Source organism: Paralichthys olivaceus, chromosome 24, assembly GCF_024713975.1.
Source record: "Paralichthys olivaceus isolate ysfri-2021 chromosome 24, ASM2471397v2, whole genome shotgun sequence".
Taxonomy (NCBI): domain Eukaryota; kingdom Metazoa; phylum Chordata; class Actinopteri; order Pleuronectiformes; family Paralichthyidae; genus Paralichthys; species Paralichthys olivaceus.
The window spans coordinates 6,753,817-6,777,987 of NC_091116.1; the positions used below are offsets into that span (position 1 = coordinate 6,753,817).

General features: G+C 41.0%; 1 long non-coding RNA gene across 1 annotated transcript in view; it reads left to right on the forward strand.

Annotated features, from left to right (window-relative positions):
- LOC109639014 (uncharacterized) overlaps nt 1-24,171 on the forward strand; it is a 303,271-nt gene that overhangs the window by 99,792 nt on the left and 179,308 nt on the right. Inside the window, exons 6-7 of the long non-coding RNA XR_011240369.1 lie at nt 11,119-11,263; nt 11,849-11,904. This is a non-coding gene — a long non-coding RNA (uncharacterized lncRNA). The remainder of the gene's footprint in view (nt 1-11,118; nt 11,264-11,848; nt 11,905-24,171) is intronic.

Genomic DNA, 24,171 nt, shown 5'->3' on the forward strand with positions numbered 1-24,171 from the left:
ACAGTTTGGTGCCAAATAGATCTTCAGACTCAGAGAATTTAAACTTTGCTGCAGCAGATCAGAGATTTTGAATTCTGACGGATAATACGTGAGGATATGCTTTGCTTTTCTTCTCTCTGCTGCTGCGTGTATCCAACGCTCTTTGCATTGCTTTATCCCTTTTGCTGCTCATTTCTCATTTTTACACATGAGTTGATCGCAGCAGCTCCCCCTCCTTCCTCAACCTTCAGCCGCGTCCTGCGAGCGAGACAGCTGTGAAAACAGTGTGGAATCTGTGCAGCCGGCAGAGAAACCGGCGCGTTGTCGCATCTTCCAATTTTAACCAGATTTTCCAGGGATATTAGAGGAAACAAAAGATGCAACATCCCTGCGTTCCTCCGCTCAAAGCTCCGCCTGATAACTTTGATGCAAGATTCACTCTGAATGAAGAGAGGGGGGGTGCATTTTGGATGGCTTCCTTATGTTTAAAGTGAGGTGACACTTAACTGCTCTATAAATTTGCATTTGCAATTGCCGTCTTTAGCATACATAACAAGAAGATGTGGAGATCAGAAACTGAAAGGATTGTATGCTTGTCATGATAAGGCTCATTCCTCTAAGGCTCTGACAGACCGACAAAAAAGAAAAGAAACTTTTCGGCTCACTCAACAGTTTTGTGTCACTTTTACCTACATTGCAAAATAGTCATAAATTCTACCAGCACACAGCATCTGTACGAACAAATGTATGGCATCTGTCACTGTGACATCGATACACAGGCACGCTGATAAGTTTCCTAACAGAATAAACACAACATGCTACAAGACTAATAGGATCTTACTGAATAAAAACTGAGATTGTACCATACAGTTGCTGCATTCTACAACAATAGTATTTTAAAAGCAAATCATCTAACTTTATTAAATCAGAAATAAACACCCACTTTGCCAGATACCTTTTATAATATGTCAAATTACCTTTCTATTATTTTGCAAGTTGCCTATATGTTTTTTTATCCTCTGCTGTAGATTTTCTTTTTGCAATCAAAATATGTAAATGTGTTAATTCAGGTGCGGCAATCTGCATTGTTGGCATTAGTGCTGCTTCTATTCAAGGTCTTTGTCTGATTTACATTTTGTAGTTTATTAAAGCTAAACAAACCTTCATGACGTCAAGGAATGAATGCTTCATTTTCTTCTCTTTATTCCGCATGCACGGCTGAATATTTTGGGATAAATCCAAAGAATTAAAAACACTCATGCATTTAAATGTACACTAACTACACACCAGTGAATTGAGCCACAGTAGGAGGCAGGTGCATGTGAAAGCAGCAGTTGTATTTTCTCGATTGGGAATATACTATGTATAGCAGGTTGATTAGACACTAATACTTTCAAGGTAAGGAGTTATAATCCCACTGGGTCCACTCATTCCAAATATTTGTTTGGAAGATATTGTCCACATCCGGATGATATATACAACAATATATTTTATGAAAGCAAACCAGGACAAACCTCTTGAAATTCATCACAGCAAGTGAATAATTTGATTAAGTCAATGAATCGCAGTAAACCACTAGTCCACAATAAAAGTCTTTAAATCAGCAAGAATAAGAAAAAAAAGGTTTCAAAATACAGTGTTCCTTGCCGGTGGATGGGCACCGGCCTCATTTTATTCCAGCCCATGTATAAAACACAATGTGGGAATAGGTTTGACTGATCTATCCCATCTAATATGCGACTTTCTCTCCTCTTTCTTTTTTTTTTTTTTTTTTGCTCATAAGTTGCAAATGGCTTCATTAAAACAAAAGCACGACCATAGGGAGCACATAAAACATGCTGCCGCTACCTAATATGGTATTTATGACCAGGGCTAAATGTAGAGTGAATTAAACTTTAAAGGATTGCAGTCAGGTAGACTCGCCGACGTTTGTGGAGGAATGTCCATTAACAAGATGAAAGAAGAGGGGTGTGTGGATATGTGCATGTGTGTGTATGTTGCAGGGGAGTGCTATTCCCTCTTGGCTGCCGGTGGAACGTCAGCCACTCAGCTAGACAGCCGGCTGGAGCTCGACACCTTTCGAGTGCACGTGAAATGAAAAATTGACTGACGGGGTCGCCCTAACTTCCTGTATTTACAGAAATAATCAAACCGTAATAATAATCAAAAGTGACTTGTCCCATCTCTCTCGATCCATCTCTCCACCCCTTCACCACCAACCAGCCTTGATGTATATAGAATGCCTATTATTAGACAACAGGTCCAGGTCTAAATAATCACTAGACACACTTAGAACCAATTAGACACTAATCAGGTCCTTGATTTTCCAATAAGCCCTTCGCAAGGCTGGATACTGGAATCTTTTTTCCAACGGATATTTACCCATCCATTTTACACAATATCTCCCTCCCGAAGAGAACACAAACATGACTACAAACGCTCAGACAGGCATCTTGGGCTAGTAGGTGACAATAAAGTTCCAGATAAGCCAGAGAAGAGAGCTGTGGTCCAAATAATAACAGAGGTAGAAGCCTGTGAATATCAGTCATGTGGTGCAGCGATGCTTAATTTGACTGCAAATCTGTAATTAGAAGTTACACTGGTAACCAAATGTCAAGTAACTGGTATGTAGCCGCCCTTGTTGTTGTGTCTGGCACGAGCTTGTGACACAAAGCAACAGCAGGCATCTGAGAGTAAGCTGCAATGTTATTGTTTCCCAAACGCTGTGTTTTACATGTAGACATGGTTTCACAGAAACTGCTCTTTGCCCTCAGTTTCACACTCCTCAGTTATCCTGTATCGGAGAAATGCTCTGAGCTCTGATGCACCAGTCATTGTGGTAGAAGTCAAAACAAGCATCCTCCAGCAGGAGCCACTAAATTAAATGACTCTGTTGATGCACGAATATAATATTTTTTCACATCAGTACCTTGATGTTTTTGCTCCAACAACTTTAGTTTTATGGAGACATTAGAGATTTCCTTGTGCTGCAATTTGTTGCACACATGAATGCATTGATACGCTGTACAATGACAGAAAATATTGATTCTCTGAAGCTGCACAAAGCATTTTGGTTGTAATGATACCCTGTAACATGACATTTAATTACCAGCCTGGTGGCTCTATGACCCCTTTATAGCCTCAAGTTCATACCGCAATAACTTAAGTTATTTTTTCATCAAATTGAAGATGCTGAGGTCAGTTTTAGGTGCTAATAAACACTGAGTATCAAAGAGCTTGATCCACATATTAAAGCACACGGTGTGTCCAGAAACTGTGCCTTAAAGAGATCTTTAAGACTTCTGTTATTATGTGATGTCACTGTGTAACAGTCACAGCTGTCTATCTACCATGTAGAGTTTGAGCTCCGAAGGCAAAGTATATTTCGGCCATAGTTTCCCTGTTCCTTCCCTTCTACCTCCCTGATTCCCCTAAAGGTCTTATATTGAGACGCCATGGGGCCAGTCCAGGCCAACACCTCAATCCAGGGGTTTTCAGCAGCACCAGGCCCAAGTCCTAATTTGAAAAACATTTTTAAAACTCCAAATAGACTGGTGGTCTTATTTGGTCTTCTGGCCCATTACAATAAAGTAGACTTATTTTATAATTTAGGAATTTTGCTGTAGGCATGAAGGTGTGAAAATCGAATTACTTTAATAATCCAAACTTGTAGTTCTTTTTTGTTTTACAGTGTTATTTAAAAATGAATGCTCTGTTGGGATTTATATATTCATTTGTGATTTATTGTAAGCCCTTGCAAATTGACAATATTGCATAATGCAAGAAGACAAATAGGGAATATTTCGTTTCTGTGTTAGCATAATCTGTCTGTGGATATTTTCTTATATTGATCACAGTGACATTAGAATTTAACCTGGGCCATCTCAATGTTAGAGGCACTTTCTGTCTTAAGCAAAGGAGATTGGAGCATTTTTGCAAATATGTAAATATGTTTCCCAGAGCAGTTTCATGCTGATATTAAATTATTAATGATCTGACTTCATATTGTATATTTATATTATGTAGTGTCAGACTGATATAGGGTAAGTCAAATATGGTCGAACGAAACAAATTATTCTCTTGAAAATGTATTCATATATTCTTCTTTATATTAGTGTTTGTTTGCCTTACAGCGATCACCGACTCAAGTTCAAAGTTGACCCAGTTTGTAATTTACCAGTACAGATGTGATCAGTGCAGAAAACCCACACCGTCCTGCATGTGTTTGTGTGCATGTGCAGACATCCAGCTGTAGTTTTTAAATATTCACTAACAAAAGTAGGAAAAGATCTGTTGTTGTTTGAGCTGTTAAAAGTTTAATGCAATGACTTGTTGAGTAGTTAGTTAGGGACATCAAGGTTTGGATTAATACATCATCTTTGTAGAGGGCTGCATGGTGAATGCATGAATGCATGACCTTGTCTACCACAGCATCAGGTGACAACTCCATTTTGTCCCCTCGCTCTTGTCAAAAGCATCATATTTTATAGATTGAAGTCACATCTTGCGATATTGCGTTTGGGAAACACAGGTAAGAGAGTAAATATTTGAAATGGCCACAGGGATCATACATCTTAGATAGCTCTGTGATATGCACAGCTGTAATGGCTTACATCCTCGCTCTCTCTCCTCCTCTCTTTTCTCTTCCCACGAGGCTCACCCACCTTTTTAACGTTTTAGCTCACAGATGGGCGAAAAAGGTTCCCTCGCTTTTACGTGACCTCTGTTGAATGTAAAAATTTGTGACACAAAGTGGCGCGGTTTCATATTTGTTTAGCGGTGAGTGGCTCACTGTGCCAGCATAATGGCACGACTCTGGTAGCCAGATCACCAGAGGCGGTGCATCGGGGGACAACCTGGGATCACCGTGCTGCTGATTTATGCATGAACCATGTGCTCACTTTACAGAGACAGACGGAGGCGACGTTAACAGAGGAGACGTTCAAACAGGAAAACATCCCTTTTTTTAGTGATATAGGGGGAATGGAGACGACAGGGACGGGTGGAGGCCTTAACAAAGAAATTACATATTCTGATGATGTATTCATACCAGCTACCTGTCTGTTTGAGCCATCTGTCATGTGGAATGAGGGACATGGGGAAAACAGAAGGGACAACAAGCCATTAAAGCGAAAGTTAATATACAGCTGCATGAAACTCACTCGACTGAAAACAACATAGCTATGTTGCATTTTTAGAGTTGAAAAAGCCAAAAAATAAACTCACGTGAAATTAAAATTACAAGCAATAAATTTTGCACTTTGCGAAATGAGTCGACCTTCATGCGATTTCTCCTTTTTTTCCCCAAGACTAACCTCATGAATTACACAGCTTATCATCAGACAACTCTCACTTACAACAATCTCAGTTTCCAATTTAATTACCAGAAATTAGGATTAGTTTCAGATCACTCAGCATGTAAATACTGTTTTGATAAACCTGTTGTTAAGTTGCTATTTAGCCCGCTCACTTGTGGCTGCCTGCAATATTGATAACTTTGTGTTTAATAGTCGAGCTTATTTTAAATGTACAGACATGAAACAAAAGACAACAACAAAACAGAGAGGTTTGTTTCTTCTCCTCTGATACCCACGACATGTCATTCATGTTTGCAGCCAGTGGCCTAATGCTTAATGTATGAGCTATCAGCTGAGTGCCCATCCCAGGTGACCACAACATAGTATGACATGCTGACAGCACAAACAGATTGCAAAGCACTTGAACCATACTGTGTTAATGCTGAGCGCTTGATGTTTTAGGTCATAGTTCCAATTCCACATCACATGGTGGTAAAATGACAAAGGGTCAGATTATTCTTCCTAATTTTGTTCACCATAGAATTCGGCATTTTGTCATCTGGACATCGATAACATGTTTTATAAAGGCAATTTCAAATATCAAAGCACATTTATGAATCAAATAAACCCTCAAACCTAAGTTTAGAAGTAAATCTAAATATTATAAGTAAAATAATTGTCCCAATGATGTAATAAACTTTATTTGTTTTGTGTTTTTTGCTCATGAGATCCTTTTGGATCATGGGTTGCACCATTAACATATGAAATATGAAAGTAATGACAAGGGCAGATGTATACTTACCTAAATCATATCCCGCACTGCGAGTAGTAGCTTCCATCAGGGAGCTGCTTTAACATGCAGATGTTTTTCACAGTGTCTCCATCATTGCAATTCACTCTTAAGGAATTATGTCTGTAAGTTATTTCTATAGGAAACAGGCCCATTACAAAGTGGGGTTTTTCTGCCACGCTCACTTGTGCAGAATTAATTCAACCAAAAGAAATCTGCCTCGAAATCTAACCCCCTGAGCATCGCTATCCCTGTTTAGCTTGACAGTGCTCTCCTTAAGCAGGCCGTGTATCCATATTTGAAGGCGCCACTGGCTGCGTAGGTAAAGATGGGAATATGTAGTGACAAGGGGAGGGCATCAGCACAACAGAGGTACCTAAGGAATGAGACAACCTCTTCCAGCGAAGGCAAATGAGCCTTGTCAGCCGGCAGTTGGTGCAGTAATTATAAAGGGTGCGTTGAATTTCCCAGGGATTCCAGGAGAAGGGCATAATGGAGAAAGCACTAAGAATTTTATAAGCTAAGCTGGGGGAAATAAGAAAAGGAAATCTAACATTCACTGAAGTCTGCCTTTACAAAAGAAAAATTAAAGTTGTTTGTTATATTAAGATACCCACTATATCTAGTCATTGAGCGACTTCTAAAACAGACTGAGATCATTGCCGGAGATCATTGCCTTGATTATTTGGTGGATAGCAGCACCTGCTCGTCTAAACCTACATTTCTGCGCTCTGCTTAAACAGAAACAACTTCTGAGCTGAGGCTGTGAGCATTGTATTTTTGCCAGACATTACCTGATCAGAAAGCTGGAAAGACAAACTTTAATGATCCTAATGGGTCATTGAATATAACAATGGTATTGTTCATAATTAAAAAAAAAGTTAAATTGATAAAGCTTGAATTATTGATACTCAATAAGACTAAGGAATCAAGACTCCAGCACACGATGTGTTCTGATTTTGAGCGCAGGGATTTGTTAGTAATTATGTCATGTTTTAATAAAGTCAACAACGACGGTGCAATTATCATGAGACAGGTTCACATTGCTAACAATTAGTACAATATTAAGAAAAGAAACCTGTGCGGTGCTGTCGCTTGTTACAAGTTAATTTAATTCAAACGCCTGTGTAAAATAACATGACAATTTGACAACGAGGAAGCAGTTTTTGTTTGTCAAGGTTAGAGAAGTACATTTATAAATTGTTCATTAAGCAAACACTTTTAAAAAAAAGGAAACTCTTCAACCTAGTTGGTGAAATTCCAGATACATCTGAAGCATTTTCTTCTGGGATTACATTTTTTCTGTAGATTGATATAGAGCTTGTGTTTATTTACCCTTCAGAAATATCCGTGTATATTTGAGTCTGACAGTTCCATCTGTTCAGGTACAGTGTGTGCCGCCTCGAGCACGTTGACCCCGCTCAGCATTTTCTTGCGCCTCTCTGTTCACCTCTGGACCCTGCTGGTGCGATCCACGCGACCCCCATCACTTCAGAGAAAACAGATGTAAACCTCATCCTCCTCCGTCCGCGTCTGGGGGACACGGAAGCTCACCGTCGACTCGGGAAGGTCCCTCAGCGACAACTGTCCTGATTTCGAGTGACATCAGAGTCAGTCCTCAGTCACTCTGATGCTGTCAAGGAGTCGGCAGAGATGAGCTGATGGCAGATGGCCTATTTATACCCCGGTCACCTGATCTCTCACTGTCCTGCAGGCCAGGAATATTAAATTGACAGCAGCATATTCTGAAATGTGTGATCGCCCTGGAGCCTGTAGATACTCAGGGTTATCTGCCTCTTATTTTTAACTTACCTTGATAAACACTCAGACACCACAGACTCTTCTGTAGTTCAAAGGGCAAGGCACTGATGTTGGTCCGGTTGATGGTATAATTCCCTCTTTAGTCACGTGTACTAAGTATGATACTGACTCATGCAGTCAAAGATAGGTTAAATAAATAAGTGCAATTACAATTAAGTAAAAATTTAAAATAATTAATTTTTCATCTCATTAACAAAAATGATTATCGATCTCCCTAATTTTTGCCAAATATTCATCTCTCATCCCTCTATCCTCTGTTGGTTCATCTGTCATTTCTTCAATCCTTTCCTTCCTTACATCCTCACTACAAACAGATTACTCAACTTTTATTTGATTTGATATATTCCATCTTTTCTTCCAGTATCCGTGCCACCTTTCACTTATTCTCTCATTAAATAAATCACCTTGTCGTCCATTTCTTCCTTCATTCCATCACTCAAAAGCTAATGACTTACTCTCCTGACTCTCTTTTTTTTCTCATCAGCAAATCTTTGTTTTATACTTTGTGTCATCTGTCCATTTATCTATTAACTTCTCATCTAGCCAATCAAGCTAACCAATGATTTTTTTTCCACCTCCCTGAAGTGCTATCATTTCCTGTTTGCATATTTGTTTCCATTCATTCCACCTTCTTTGATTCATTCACTTTCCTTTCTTCCTTGCCCCCTAACAGACTCATTCTTCCATTCTTTCATTCATCTCCTACTTCATGGCCAGCTTGTTGACTTTGTATGAGTTTGTAGGAGTCTTTTCCTTCATTTTATAATATTACCCATCCATTCATCCATTCATCTATTTAACTGTAACCAGTGGGTGGTTTTCAGGAAGCCCTGCAGCCTTGGACCCTTCCCTCTAAACACAAGTGAGGTGTTGACCGACATTGGACAGATTGGCCGGGCGTAGGAGAAACTGAATTGCTGTAATCACATCTCCTTGGCCCTTATCTGCATGTTTGACATTTTGCCTCAGCGGCCCAACAACCAAAGTGCAGGTCGAGCTGAACCACGAGCTGTCAAAACTTGCTGCTTGGCCCGTGCCATGTTAAACACCCAACATCTGGGCCCGCCGTAAACACTCAGCCCTGCGTAATCAGCCCCACATGTGGCCACGCTTGGGCAGAACGTGCTCCCGTCCAGCGCCGGGACGTAAGAGGAAACTGTCAGGTCTGTAAGAGCCTTCATCTCCCATGAAACGGATACAGCGTCAGGATTACAATTTAATAAATATTTGAACTTCAGCTCTCCTCCTATTATAATTAGGGCAGGTTTCAAATGGGCCCCCTACGTTTGATCTCCACGCCATCCTGATACGGAGCTTAAGATGGGACGTTTATTTAATAACAGCTGCACCGCAAACCTCCAGCAGCTGGCAGTTAAAAGAAAACTCCTCCCTTGGATACTGTTACCCGCGTAGATATCATCAGTCTGTGATTTCAATGCATTCCAGGACGTATTCTGTGATGAAGTGGTTTAACTTGCGTTTCCAGTGAGCCTTTATTCCCTTTAACTTCCCCATCTAATTGTAATTCAGTCACTCATCCTGCTCTTCCCAGAATAACTTATGACGACCCCTAAAGATGGCGGTGTCACCTTGTCGCTTGGATACAGCTATCGCTCGCCAAGTGGTTCGTGAAGCTCGGCCACAAACTCTGAGGTAGTTGAAGCCCTTCATACTCAAAGTCAGACCTTTGATGTGGCTGCGATGATTCCATTTCCTGCTGTGGTCAGGGCTGAGCCATTTCATTTCACCCCCTTCATAGATGTATTTTTATACATTTTGAAAAGATAGATAGATAGATGCTGTTAAACTTCTAACACATTGTTGTTATCGGAATTAAGCAATTGTTTAAAAGTTGTTCATGTTTATATTTTTTTAATGTGGTCCATGCCCTTCCACTAACATGGAGGACTTGGCTTCATTTTTGGGAAGCCGTATTTACCTGACTGAACTCTGCTACTTGTTATGCATGCAACTTCCCACAACTCCTCCGTGTCTCCCAACCCCCCTCAGGTTTCTGGGGCAGATGTTCTCAATACGGAGATCAATGAGGGGTTCATTTCACTCTCTTTGTTCTCCTTCTGTTCACTGCAACTCCCACACTCCTTGCAATCATTCAAGAAAGTAACACAAATGGCATGTACAGGGCCATGTGGTGAAGAAAAACAAGAGTCAGACAGAAGAGGGGAGAGATGTAAATCAATTAGAGAGATGGAGAAAAGGATAATAAGGGAGGTGTAAGACTCTAGTTTACCTAAAAATTAGCTCACTCTTTGCTTTCTTATTTATCTGGTTTGGTCCAGACCTTCAGACTTTTCAGCTCAGTCTGAACCAAAATAACAGGTGTGAGAGGTGCCTCAGAGCAACAGACCAATATTTAGTCGGACCAATAGAGATGGTCTTGATCAGAAACAAATTGAACCATAGTTCTGTTCGTTTGCAGTGTGAAAACACATTTTGGGACCAATTACAGGAAATTGAGGCAGCATTAAACAATAGAAGAAGAAAAGGAAACACTGATAATATCATGTTTTAATGAGAAGGACGTTCATTTGGTGCATTTGAGCTAGTGTGGAGTACTGTGCCTGAAGTTGGCGAAGTAGCATCGAGACATTAACAAACACAGATGATCAGTTCAAATTGAATGTGATAATTTCTTACTCCTGGCGTTTAGAACTCTAAATAGTTCAAGCTTCGATCTATTCTTATATAATATAGATTGAATCACTGTTGTATAACATAGTACATCACTGTACAGTTGTGTTTATATATGTGAATTGGTGTATTTTCCCTGTGCTGCTGCTTCCCTTCAGCCCCCACCTCTTTGCTGTGACCCCCACATTTCTACTTAACCTGTGTGATGTTAAAATTATCTGCTGTGTATGATTTTGACCCTGTGCTTTGTCTTATCTATCTCCTCTGTTATTATTTGCTGTTGCAATGTGCAACTTTCCACGCAAGGCTCATTTAAAGTTTCATTTTATCTGATGAAAGATGTGTTACCACACAGACATGCTCTGAAGCCCTGTGCACCAGTGCCTGTCGACCTAGGTGTGTACATCTGTGGGTGTGTGTGTTGCATTGGGGCTCCTCTCTCAGCCCGAACCTATACATCATCCCCGGTGACGGCATCGCCGAGCACCGGACTGACTCGAGCCGGCCCCCAGGGGTCAATCTCTTAAATGAGATTTCAGCACCACTCACCCATGCTCTGGTCCTCTCACCTTTTGCCAGGAGAACAGGACCGACCTTTGACCGTTGGATCTGCGAGCAGCCACCGTCTTCCTCCAAGTAGCGACCCCGCAGCTTTAGCCAACCATGCCTAAGCCGGGATGACGGAGTGAGCAGGCGAGGCCTTGGTGTGTGCAAGACCACAGAGGTGTGAAATGAAGAGTTCACTACCAAAGAAGACATGTCCATGTTTTAAAAGAAGGGGACACCTTCTCTTACAAACAGGAAACTAAAAGAATTTAAAGTTTCCCAATGTTTAGCTTATATAGATGACAAGAAAAGTAGTAGATTCATCTTAGGGACTCAATTTAAAGAAAACACAAATAAAAAGTAGACCAGGACAGGATTCTGTATATTTACCACTAATTTCTGTTTGTTGTTCAGCAGGGTTACACAAATACTTCTAAACAGATTTCCACAAATTGGGCTGGCTCTGGAATTTTTTTTCCACTTACTTTAACATTCTACTTTTTGACATTTCACCAATTTCCCAGATAATAATGAATGGATCTTGATTTAGAAAAATAAGATTGAAGAATATTTAGGGGACCGATGAGTGTGTGGCTCGATTATCTTGAGCAGGTATTTCATTCCTGTAGAAGCATAAGAATTACATAAGACTTGAAGAATTGTATTTTCTGTGCAAAACACCTACACTCATTACATAAAATCATGCAGAGGACGGTTGCAGAATAATGAGGTAATTAAGCCCTTTGTTGCTCCTCTCTTACAGCCTCCAGTCTTCCGGGCTTTCTGCTCTTCAAACCTCCTGTTCGAGCTGCTATCAAGGTAAGAATACAGTATGTGAAGAGTTGTACAAAGGCACATAGATCTTATTAATCAAGTCATGTCAGTTTTATTTATATTCACCTCAGGGCGTTACGATTTGTACAGAAAAATACAACTTCTGCAAAATAAATATAAAAATGCAATAGAAATCTGAAACATTAGGAAAGCATAGAAAAAAATGATCTCAAAACTACCCAGACCATTTGCAGCTTATGCACTGCTACTATTTTTCTCTTTTTTATCTACTTAAAGGGCTGTAGTGCATAATCAGCAACTCATCTGCACTTTCTGTCCAATTTTCTTTTCACTTTCCTCTAACTAGGAGCTCCTCGGAGCTTTGCTTATCACACGAGGACCATGTTCATTTAGTGGCCAATGTCTTACGCTCTAGGGAATGGGCGACATAAAGTCCAGGTGATAGTGGGTTTGAGCTTATTTCACTATGAAAATCTGTGAAACCAATCACCCTGAGGCATTTGCTGTGACGTCCATGTCAAGTGTACAGGAAAGATACACACCGAGACACATGCATGTTTTCAACTTGGATCTCGACAATCAAAAAAGCCCTTTTTTCATATGTATCCACAAGTGCCACCATTTGTGCCAGTGGAATTTGCTTTGAACTTTATGTTTGCTAACAGTGTTTGTTTCAGAACAGGTTATAGTTTGTTACAGTGCATTAGACATGTTAAAGTTTCAAGGCAGAAAAATGCAGAAGAACACAGAGTATTTCCCAGAGGCCGGCCTTAGCCTACATACTTGACTATATACAGCATATACGACTACATGAGCTGCGCACACAGACATACAGTATAGAACGGCCTTTAATGTGCATGTGTGCAGTTGTGTTTCTTTCTTCCTGACATCTTGCAAGTGCTGTATGTATGTCATTAATTGAGTCTCCAGCTCCCTGGAGTGGTTAGCTCTACTTGCACTGGGAAGATAGAGGGGGAGATGCTCTTTGTGTGTGTGTGTGTGTGTGTGTGTGTGTGTGTGTGTGTGTGTGTGTGTGTGTGTGTGTGTGTGTGTGTGTGTGTGTGTGCGCGCGCCCTGATCGCCTGATGATTATGCTTGATCAGTGTCAAACACAAACTACTGCAGCGGGTGCTTTGAAAAGGAATATATTGTGTATTCAGGCTTTTTTCAGACCCTTAGTGATGCTTTTACAGAGCACAGTGATTTATACATTTCACCCAGAGCTGAGAAATATAATCTTTTTGTTTTTCTGTCTTTGGTGTAACAACACAGACTGCATATCCATTCAGATTCTTAAGATACAAGAGAAAAAAAATCAACGGTCAAAGAGAAACAAATCACCTCTGGTGTTTTGTCAGACATAAAAGTCAAATCAAGATCAAATTTTGTCTGCAGAGACGTTTAAGGCAAATAATGAAACATGTACAATCACAGCACCTGGAAACATGAGCTGATAAAACAAGACAGGGAGTCAATATCTCATTACAGAGCAATAAAAACTAAATCATCAGTGCAAAAGTTAAAGCACTAGAATGTGCATGAGGAGCTGCCTTAGTTTATTTTTAAAAGAAGCCATTAATGAACCCTTAGTTCTTGTATATTCAAGTTTAGGCACTGTGTTCCTCACTTGCATAGCGGTGCACAAACAGTTTTCAGAGGAAGATATCTTGTTGGCTTTCTTTTGGCTTGGGTGCCTCTGGTCAGAATCACTCCTTCCTTGCATTTTCTGTCGCTTCTCCAGCTCCAAGTTGCGATGGCATCAGCTGGGACATATTTCCCCACAGGTGTATCCTCTGGTTACCTCTGGGGGGGTCTTGAGGTGATTTAAAGACAGATGGACATGTCCAGAATATGTCCAGAGACCGATGAAGAGACGCCTCAGCAGTTAAACTGGGGCAGAAACTCTCCTCCGAGGTTTTTCTAGATGTCAGGGGTCTTCACTCTGTCCCTCAGGGTGAGCCCAGCCGCAATGCCAGGGACACTCCTTTCAATTACTTGTATCTGCTTCCGTTGCTTTTATCTGTTTATTTTAACTGGCCAGAGCTTGTGGCCACTTTGAGAGCATCAAATTGAGGGTCAGTTCCGACTTCACCATGGCCCCCGGCATGGAAGTGCCGATTCTCATCGTATCTTCATCATCCTCGTTTGTCAAACTGCCCCAATCTGCTGCATGCTGGAGGTCTGGGGCTGATAAAATCAGGAGAAGTGCATGAGCAAAAAGACTTGGAAAATATAAAGAACAGTTATATTGTCAATGGCAAAAGAGAGAAAATCTAACCTCATGAACATTATGAAGTTCTCCATAGATATATAATATTCACACACAATTAAAAATGTCAGCGCCTCACAGAGGTTCTACTTTCCCAAACCACTTCTGCGTGTTATAAATATGTATATCAATCTTTTTTTTCATTCAATTCATTAAGAGCAGAATTAGAAAGTACTGAATAGCATCAGATTTCATCTCCCCTACCACATTATTCTTGATACTTACTTGCACGTTTGAATTATTTTTGACGTATAGGTTGGTTTACCAGAAGGAAACGAGACTGTATAGGGACTAGTTTTACTTGGTTTCCAGGGGCATGTAGGCCAGGCAGGGCCCAATCAAGGGAGTGATTGTCATGGCGGGGCGGCCCTCACTGCTGAGCTGAACGCAATAGGGGTAAATATTTGTATCTCAGCGGTGGACTAACGGTGCTGAGGTCAGTTGTCTGGAATCCCCTGGTTGTTTAGAGACCACTGTTGTTACAGTTGTGCTCTTTTGGTTTAAAAAAAAAAAAAAAAGGCATGAGAGAGACAGAGAGAGAGTGCCAGACTCCCCACGGGAGAAAACTGAGAACTCACACTAGAACAAAAAAAAAGAGAGGAAAAGAAGTGTGAAGTCGGAAAAGAGAAGTACTTGTCTGTCACAAGCCAAAGAAACCAAGGTGCTGGTATTTGCACAAATGACTCCAATGACTTTTATTATATCATATATGATAAAACAAAACAAAAAAAAGCTAAGTCCACATAAGGTTAACTTTGGTCTGGTGAGCATCAAACAAAAACAAATTCATAGGAATATGCAATCATGCATAAACACGTCTTGCAGAGTTGCTGCCCTTCAAACAATATTCAGTTTGAAAGTGTCAGAGTTTCAGTGTGGCCATCATCCTCCTGTTCCTACCCCCAGCAAGAATACAATTCATGAGGGAACACTGGTGTATATGTCTCACTAATGACTCCAACACACTTTTTGATCATAAGGTGAGCGCCGAGCAGCCTAAGAAAGAAATCACCTCCACCAACTCTTCCCCCGCTCGTAGCGAGTGCAGCTGCAGCCCAGCCGTTTGATGAAAATGAATCAGCGCGACTAGTTCTGCCTTGTAGGGATAGAGAAGTGAGCGACATTAGCGGGGGTGTCATGTTTGATTGGGGTTTATTAGCGCTGCCTGTATTGTTCCTGTTCGTCAACAGATTCCCAGGTAATGTGGTGATAATCGTTGCGGAAGCCTCCATCTGCTCATTTAGGGGAGGGGGATGCGTAGCTGCCCTCGTTTCAAATCCATTTTCCCAGGTGCTGATGGGAGGCTGCGGGGTGGAGGGGGTGGATGTTTGGGTGGGAGGGGGAGTTAGTATAGAGCCCTCTGTTTCATTTACCCAGGAGTGCTGGTGCGCTCAGCAACCAGGTTGTCTCTGCTTGTACCGGCTAATGGTTCAAACCCAGCTGGCTTCAGCGGTGAACGGGGCTCTGGAGTAATACATTTTGCACTTTGGCTTGCTACCAAGCGGTATTTGGGTTCGGCACGCTACGCTGACTTTATCGCTCAGGTGTTTGGAGCGAGTGCCACAAAATCCATAAACAACCCAGTCGTTGCCGCTCCAGGATGCATCCGAGGCGGCAGGGTCAAGGTGTGGCGTATCAAGGAGCGGCTCTGCAGCCAGTCAGCGGTGAAGGGCTGTCTCTGGCTTGACTGTTTGTGAGAGGCAATTCTCCTCGGTTGTAATTACACGTCTTTAATTGATAACGCGGAAAAACTGCATTGATTTGGTGTCAGCCGAAGAAGCTTGCCGGCCCCGGCCTCTAATTACTTCTCAGTTCTGCAATGTCAGGTTCGTTTTCTGCCGCCACATCTGCGGCAAGGATGCAGCCAGTGTTATCACACCTGAACAGTTTGCTCCTCTGTACACTGCATTTAACACAGAGGAATGAGAAAATAAGTAACTTGCAGTTGTTAGTTGGAGATGTACTGGAATTCATGGTGATATCGTTTGTCGGAGCAAAAGTCGAGCTGCCCTGCTTAAGTGTCCTTGAACAAAATGCTGAGTTGCTTCCAGCTGAGGGGATGTGTTTTTGACCGCTGACCTCTCCATGGACAAGGGGGAAGAGGAAAATGCAGTTTCTTTAGAAATTGTATTTATTTAGATGATTAAATAATAATTACTTTATTTTTTAGAAGGACTTGGCACACATCTTTTTCCTCTGAGCATAGATTTTCTAAAAGATTATATCCAAAACTTAGAGTTTTAATAAGGGAAGGACATGTTGTTAACGTATTAGCAATTATGTCTTAGCATGCCATACCTTTAATCCTTTTAAAAATAAATAAGAATTCTTCCAACACATACAAATAATTTGCGGAGAGGCAAAGTTTGACCTCTTTTTCTCAGTATTCAACTTGTTTTGAATAGTTAACTGCATCATTGTGTTGAAGAATCCAGACAGAGGGATGTAAAAAGAAAGAAAACAAACAGATTAAAAGAACAGGAAGTGGACCAGGTTTCACAGCGTCTTGATCTCCCTTTCCCCTCCCACTTGTCAGGCTTTTAGTCGAGCCATCACCATAAATTTCCTCTTTGACTAAAACAAGGCGAGAGGAACCAAAGGCTTTGCTATCCGATTCTGCATAATGCCACTAATTTCTGGAAGTGCACAAGAGTGCTGTAGCTGAGGTGATGACAGAGCAGGACCAACTGGCTTCACATGGGGCTTCCTGAACGACTAAGTGGCTTTAGGGTTGAGGATCACAAGAGTTAGTGGCTGGTTAAAGCTCTGAATATCCAGGGAAAGTCAGTGGCTCTCTCTGTCTGTCTTTTGTTTGTGTTAGCAGTGTCTCGTTTTTAATGTCGTGCAGAGCAGTTAAGGCAGGTTCAGTGCCACACTCACAGTAAAGGCATTTGTTTACATGCAGAGTTTCAACGATAGACCGTAATTAAAGATGGACGACTCGTCTCCACTTCCTCCCACCATCCAGAAATGAAGCCAAAACATCCCTGATACGAACGCTGCCATCTTCCAAGTCTCTGGGGAGTGGAGCCGCAGTATCGAGGACGCACACCCTTAAAACAATTGTCAGTCAGTCTCAGCTGTCAATCATAACATTCCCACCAGGGGCTGTGTATACGGAGCAATCACGTTGTCCATCTTTATATACAGACTATGTTTCAAACCAGCGACCTTTGGTTCGTCTTATTCCTTCAGTGAACATTCCTGAGAGTGGTTTCTGTTTTATTTTGGCCGGGTATTCTACATGAGCGTCATTTTGGACAAAATTAGAAAATTAAAAAACAAAAACAGTCGTATTCATTTGTTAATGGTGATTTCAAAAAACTCCTTCATCAGGATTGTGTTGTGTCTGCTCGGCAACACAAGCAAACAACTCTAAAAACCATCATCGGAGTTTAATTGGTGCTGTGCAAATCATGCTATTGCTTTTTTTTTTTGCAAACAAGTGAGAGGAGCAGAGAAACACAACAGAGCAAGAATCTCTCATGTGATATGTAACGAGTGTTCTTCTAACTTTGGCAGAACAACGTGTTCATGTGGGCTTCCAGTCATCGAAAATATAGAATTTCACTTCGGCACATAATTCTGAATTCACAGTGACATTTTCCAGAAGCAATGACGGAAAAAACATGCAACTTTATTTTGGATTTATGGCTCTATAGGACTTTTTAGACACAACACCATGGTGACCTGAGGAGTGAAATCAAATCGAGATATAGGGATCAAAAACAAAGACGCTGTAAAGGCCTTTATTTATTAATGTGTGCTTGTGTTTTCTTTCTGTGCATCACCCACGCTCATTTTTATATCCAAGCATCTGCATTTGTATGCGTGTGCTAATAGAGAGCTCCTGTCTCTTCTCGACACAAACAATGATGCCTAAAAACGATTTAATGTGGTTTTAATTGGATCTTAATTGCATTACCTGATCTTAACGAACCTCAAGAGGGAAGTAGGTTGATGGTGTAATGTTAATGTTCCTCCTGTAAACTCAAATCTGCATTAACAGACTGCAGAAGCTGTGAAAAAAAAGAGAGCTCGTCCTTATCATTCATCGCAGCAGCTGGAAAAGAATCGGTGCATGTTTTCCAATGAAAGAGAGAGAGGGTTAGAAAATGTGTGTTTGGCAGTTGGTGTTCGTCTCAGTTTGAGTTTAGGTTGTGCATGAGAAACAATTGGGTGGAAGTTTGAATCGATCACGAATATGTCGATGTGTGTGAAAATCTGAATGTGCAGAATAACGCAAGAAGTTCTGTCTCTGTGCGGTTGTGAGTTTTTTTGTGAAAGAGTGTGTGTGTGTGAGAGAGAGAGAGAGAGAGAGAGCTAGAGATAGAGAGCATGCTGCATGTTTTAAAGCAAATGAAGAGTGTGTGTGTGTGTGTGGGGGGGGGGTTGTTTCCCAGTGTGTTCTTGTGTGAAAGAATGGCAGACACATCATGTGTGTATGTGTGTGTAAAATGAGAGAACCCTCGGCCTGTAGATGGAGCTACACTCTATGCTTCTCTCTCTCTTTTATATCCTCCATCTGCACACAATGAATGCATTGTTCTCCCCCCCCCCCCACACACACACACACAGACACTCTTCTCTCTCTCTCTCTCTCTCTCTCTCTCTCTCTTCTCTCACAGATTTGGTATTTATGTTAATGTACACCTCTGTGGATCTCTTGCCTCCCAGTGGTTAGATACCTTGTTGATATGTGGCTTTGCTTGTGTGTGTGTGTGTGTGTGTGTGTGTGTATTGTGGGTGGATATGCGCTCAAGAGGGAAGCTGGAGGGTTTAGGGAGTCAAAGGACAAATCCTGCGACTTTTCCTTCCCTCCAGAAACCAAGGAGAGGAAGAATTACAATAAAATAGAAAATCCTGGCACTAGATAGACAACTGAGGAGGACACAAGGTTTATTAGTTTCAGTCAGTGCTGTGGTCTGTCAGAGACCCAACATATATGTGAAGGTGCAGAATGAAGACCAATGCAGAGCACCAAAGTCCTGGATGCATTAACTGATCGGCAGCTTTTTGATTCATGGATTCTAACAGCAGCTCAACTCATTCAAGAGTCTGGACATTTTAACCTGGAGTCTTAAGGTTTTAAACTAACCAATAAATTGTTCTTATATTCTGTAGGATGATAAAATTGCTCACGTCTTAGGACAACCACCATTTTCCTCTTAGTGCTCGTACAGTTGTTGTAATTAATAAGGTAGAATACACTTGTCTTTGTTCCTTTTGTCCTCATCTCCCCCAGATTTACACGTGAAATCTAACATTTCAGAATTATATCATTAGTCAGAGTATAAAAAAAAGTTCTGTGCATTACAGCCTCGGTTATTATTCTCGCCACTCAAACGGTGTGTGAAATAGAGCTACAGTCAGGTCATTGTTGATCCCCACCTCTAATAGAATAATCAATCTTGCTTTTGGCAAGTCTGTGGGATTAATTATTAAGGACTAAACACTTACCAGCTAAGCACAGCACCGCACCCGTCTACCTGCTTCGCCAGGCTTACTCTGCATCCTCTGTACGCCGCGTGTCTTCCGTGAGAAACCGCTCAACCCGGCATGAATTGATTATCTCCACGCTTATCTGCAGACAACAACCACCACCCCTCCATCCCCCTGTATCCCTCCACCTTTAAAACAATAGTATCTTTCCAGTTTGTCAGTCACAGATTTATTTCATGTAGAACACTAACAGAAGGAGGATTAACAGTATCTCCTTATACGCTTGTGATAAACTCTTATCTCCTGCTTTCCCCAGAGCACTCTGAGGGGTGCACATTGACCTGTTTTCTTCTTTTTATTCCTTTCTCCCTCCTTTTTCTGCTCTGTACCTCAGCGATTTAATCATTTAACCATGTATAATCTGGGCCGTCTCCAAATTTGTTTAATCCTCCTGCAGCGGGCACGTTCCTCTCCGAGGAGTTTTGGGACATTTTGTGAAAAGGTGAGAGGGAGGTGAGGTTTTAATGGATGGATTTCATAGAGAAAGGACAAACACTGAGAAGGAACCACAGCATAATTAGGCATTGGTTTATAAATGTGCCAGCGAGGGCAGTTTTGAGGCTATAGCAGGACCAGTCCATCACAATATAAAGATGACAAGAGGTTGAGGAAAGGATATAAACATGGCCTATGTATATATGTGTGAATATCTGCCTGTGTGTCCAGCTGAATGCAGTGTGCCTCTGCTCATACTGTATGTCTGTGTCCATGGTTTACATCCAGCAGGTAAACTTTACGCAGCTGCAGCATCCTGTACACTCAGCAGAGGTTTATACAGCATAAACGCATCACTTCCTCCTCATTTAGCGTGATGTAAACCGACTGTATACCCACTGGGACACCAGGCTTCATCCTGTAAAAGCAGGATACGTGACGTTACCTTTGGCCCCGGTGCTCTCTGGGTGGCACTGCCATGACGTGGCCTGGGGATTAGCCAGATGACAGTTTGTATCCATTAGGGTTACGGCTTGGTCACAGTGCAAAGAATTCACATCCTCTCACAGGCTCTTAAAAGGACATTTTTCCTCCTCTGTCACAGGTTCACCTGGGTGACATATTGTGAAGTATTTCTAAATATTCTGAGCGTTTGCTTACTCCTGCTCAGAGTGGGTGGTTCTGCACTGCCAGGAGAATACCGCTGTCATGTACAGTTACAGACCATTTACTTCTCTTTATGTCTCATTTACATTTTTCTCCTGTGTTTTTTGCAATGCTTGCTATGTGTAATTAGATTTTTTGCATGTACATCTTTTATGTCTTTAAAGGTACAGTGTGTAGAATTTAGTGATATCTAGTGTTGAAGTTGCATGTTGCAGCTGAACACCTCTCACCTCACCCTCTCCTTCCAAACATGAAAAAGAACCTGTGTTAGCTTCAGTTGTCATAAAAACTCAGAAGGTGTTTAGTTTGTTCAGTCTGGACTAATGTAAAAAACATGGCGGCCTCTGTAGAGAGGGTCCCCTCCATGTAAATATAAAGTATTTGAATATAAAGGACCTTTTCTGGGGTAAAGAAAACTACAATTCATACAATTTAGATGAAATGAACTAGTGAGAACATCATGAGAATTATTCTACATAACATTTCTGCCAATAGATCCCTTTCACCTAAATCGTACACACTGGACCTTTAAGTAAGCTGAAAGAAGAACTAGTCTGTCAAGCAAACTTGGGAAGACTTACTCATGTATTGCTGCGGTGCTTCAATCAGTCTGTGTTAAGGGATGGTAAAGGCTTTGACCTGTAAAGGCTTTGACCTTCCCATGGCGATGTAAGAAGTGAACCTCGTAACATTGAAAAAACCCAAGGGCAAACCTTTAAGTTAACTAAACCAAACCAAATCCCGCTTCATAAAACATCTTGTCTCTCCAGTAAAGTTTATGTGATTCTGAAACTTAAGTTAAATTACTAATCATTGTAGTTAAAAGGAAACAGACTTGGTTCCTAAGTGGTAAATTTTGTCCTTGGTCGTCAATGCTCTATGTCACTCTGAAGGAAGCCACCAGGTCACTTCAAACTGTAATGGCTGTCATTTGGATGGATGGATGGAGGGGGGATGGATGGATGGATGTCTTTATTTATCTCCAGGGGGAAATTATTTTTTTATAGGAGCCAGTAAAGAAAATACAAAATTGCAAAAATACAGAACAGAAAATATAACACCATTAGCAGCTCTGAGCCATTGTTAAGACATTAATTGAGTCCAGTTCAGTGATTACAGGCCTGACTGAGGTAGATTTGTAAGCAGGAATACTTGGTGCATTATTTGGAAGAATATATATTTGGTCTAGTTGAGTGCAACATAACATAACATAACATTACAGTACCCATTCACTATAGAGGTTATTATGTGAGAAGATGTGGTATCACTTGTATTTACATTGTGGGGTTACTTCAATGGGGCCCATTGTTTCAACACAAACTCTTTAACAATTACTTTTTTCTAAATCAACTTCATCTTCAGCTCAGTTTGTATACAACTCATGATAATTGTTGATCTAATGCCAACTTTAAAGTTTATGACCTCATAAGGGTCAGTATGGAAATGCTCGCAGAAAACCTTCCTGTGTTTCGTTTTGATGGATTCGTTTATTCACCACGCACACAACCAACACTTGAGGAAATCTATGCAAATGCATTATAAAAAAGCACCCTGGATGGGAATATGTAAATATAATATATTCTGAACTGGGGCTTTAAGTTGAAGCTCATACACGCCGCAGTGTGTGGGGGAACTACACCTCTTGTATCTTAAAAGTGTGGGTAGCAAAGGATGCATGTAACCTCATTCCACATCCGACACTCGGTGACAAATACATAGTTTGGGGCAAATTTCCATTTCATGTTCGACTACACCGCACATCTCAAATTAAGAGCGCAGCATTATCATCGACAAGGAAATACATCGCGTTAATATTCTCACTTCACAGTTGCCAAAGAATTAGTTCAGATCTTCGCATAAATTAACGGTGGCACAGTTTAAAAATCGGTAGCTCAAGGCCATGCTCTCAGAACAAGGCAGTGAGTGTCGTGCCTTAATTCACCATTTGTTTTGATGTCTGCATTTGAGGAGTTTGTTTTCAGAATGTTATGTATGCATTTTTATGGAGAGGCGGAAAAAAAAAAGAAATCTCATTACCTGCAGCTCATCATGCTGTATCTCGGGTGATGCCGGAGAATCACGTCGAGGGAGCGTTCAACCAAGAACTGAAGTTAACTGCTAGTTTCTCTTATATTTGCGTTATCAATCATCTTAAGGTGTTTCTGTCAACAGAGTCATAACATCTTCCACTTCAAATTCCACATTTTTACACTGTAGAAATAATTTGTGCTTTCTTAAATTTCCATAGAAGAGAAGCAGAAGTGTGTCACTCTGTACATCTCAAATTCATTGGAATTAATCCTGTTGATGACAATAAACAAATGGGTAAAGGAAGATAGTTTTTAATAATATATACAAATAAAATATAAGATATGAAACAGATCATCACTAAAAGACACGTAAAACCTGATGAAAACCCACATTTATTAATATAGTTGTCATAAAGAGAAGAATAGCATGCATTTCTCATGACTGTAAACGAAGATGGACTTCCTCCCACCATCCAGAAATGAAGCAGAAATATCAGAACGCTGCCAAGTTGCGAATTTAGAGCCAGAGTCCTTTCAGCCGTCAATCATGATGTTTCATCCTGTTTTTATAGCATCAAATAACTAATTAAAACCAAACTTACTTTAAAATCAAGCACTGGAACAGACATCAGTGTGATTAGATCTTTCTTAATTGACAGAAAAATATATATTTGTATTTCGAATTTAGTTTGGTCCATGTAGATGCTGGATTTGACTGGATGCGATGTGTAAACAGATTTAGTCAGTAAAAAAACACGTTAACCAAAGTAGAATTACAGTGCAGTTAGCTTTGGCCTCTTTAATGAGTCGCCATTTTAAGGAAATTAAGCAGAATCTGCAATTTCCCGTTTAGGTTTAAGAAAAAAAAAAATAGAGATTCCCTTATGGCTTCTTTAAATGTGGAGTTTGAGTACCTGCCATGCAGCACTAGTTCCCCCCTCACTCACTCTCTCTGGTCAATGTCAGGGGAAGTGCTCTCGCTCGGGCAGTGCAGTGGTTTCTCTTCCTGCTGCATTGTATTCAGTCCTTGACGAGATCTGTTCGTATCACTGAGCTCCCCGTCTCTCTGAATCCATTTCCCGTCCAGTGAAAACCTTGAGTATTGTTGAGTTAGCAAGAGTTGGATGTTTATAGTGTATGAATGTGTGTGTGTGTGTGTGTGTGTGTGTGTGTGTGTGTGTGTGCCTGTGTGTGATGGGCTGTCAAGGCCTCTCGGTTCATTACTGTAACTGGACGAGACATCGGGGGACTTGTTTTGTTTTCTTACTTTTTGTCTTTGCAGTGGAGTCAGATTGTACCTGCTGGGCTCCGGAGCAGTTCGGTTAAGTCTCAAGCAAACACAATCAGGATCATCTCTGATCACTGCTTCCAGAGTGTCACACAGAATGT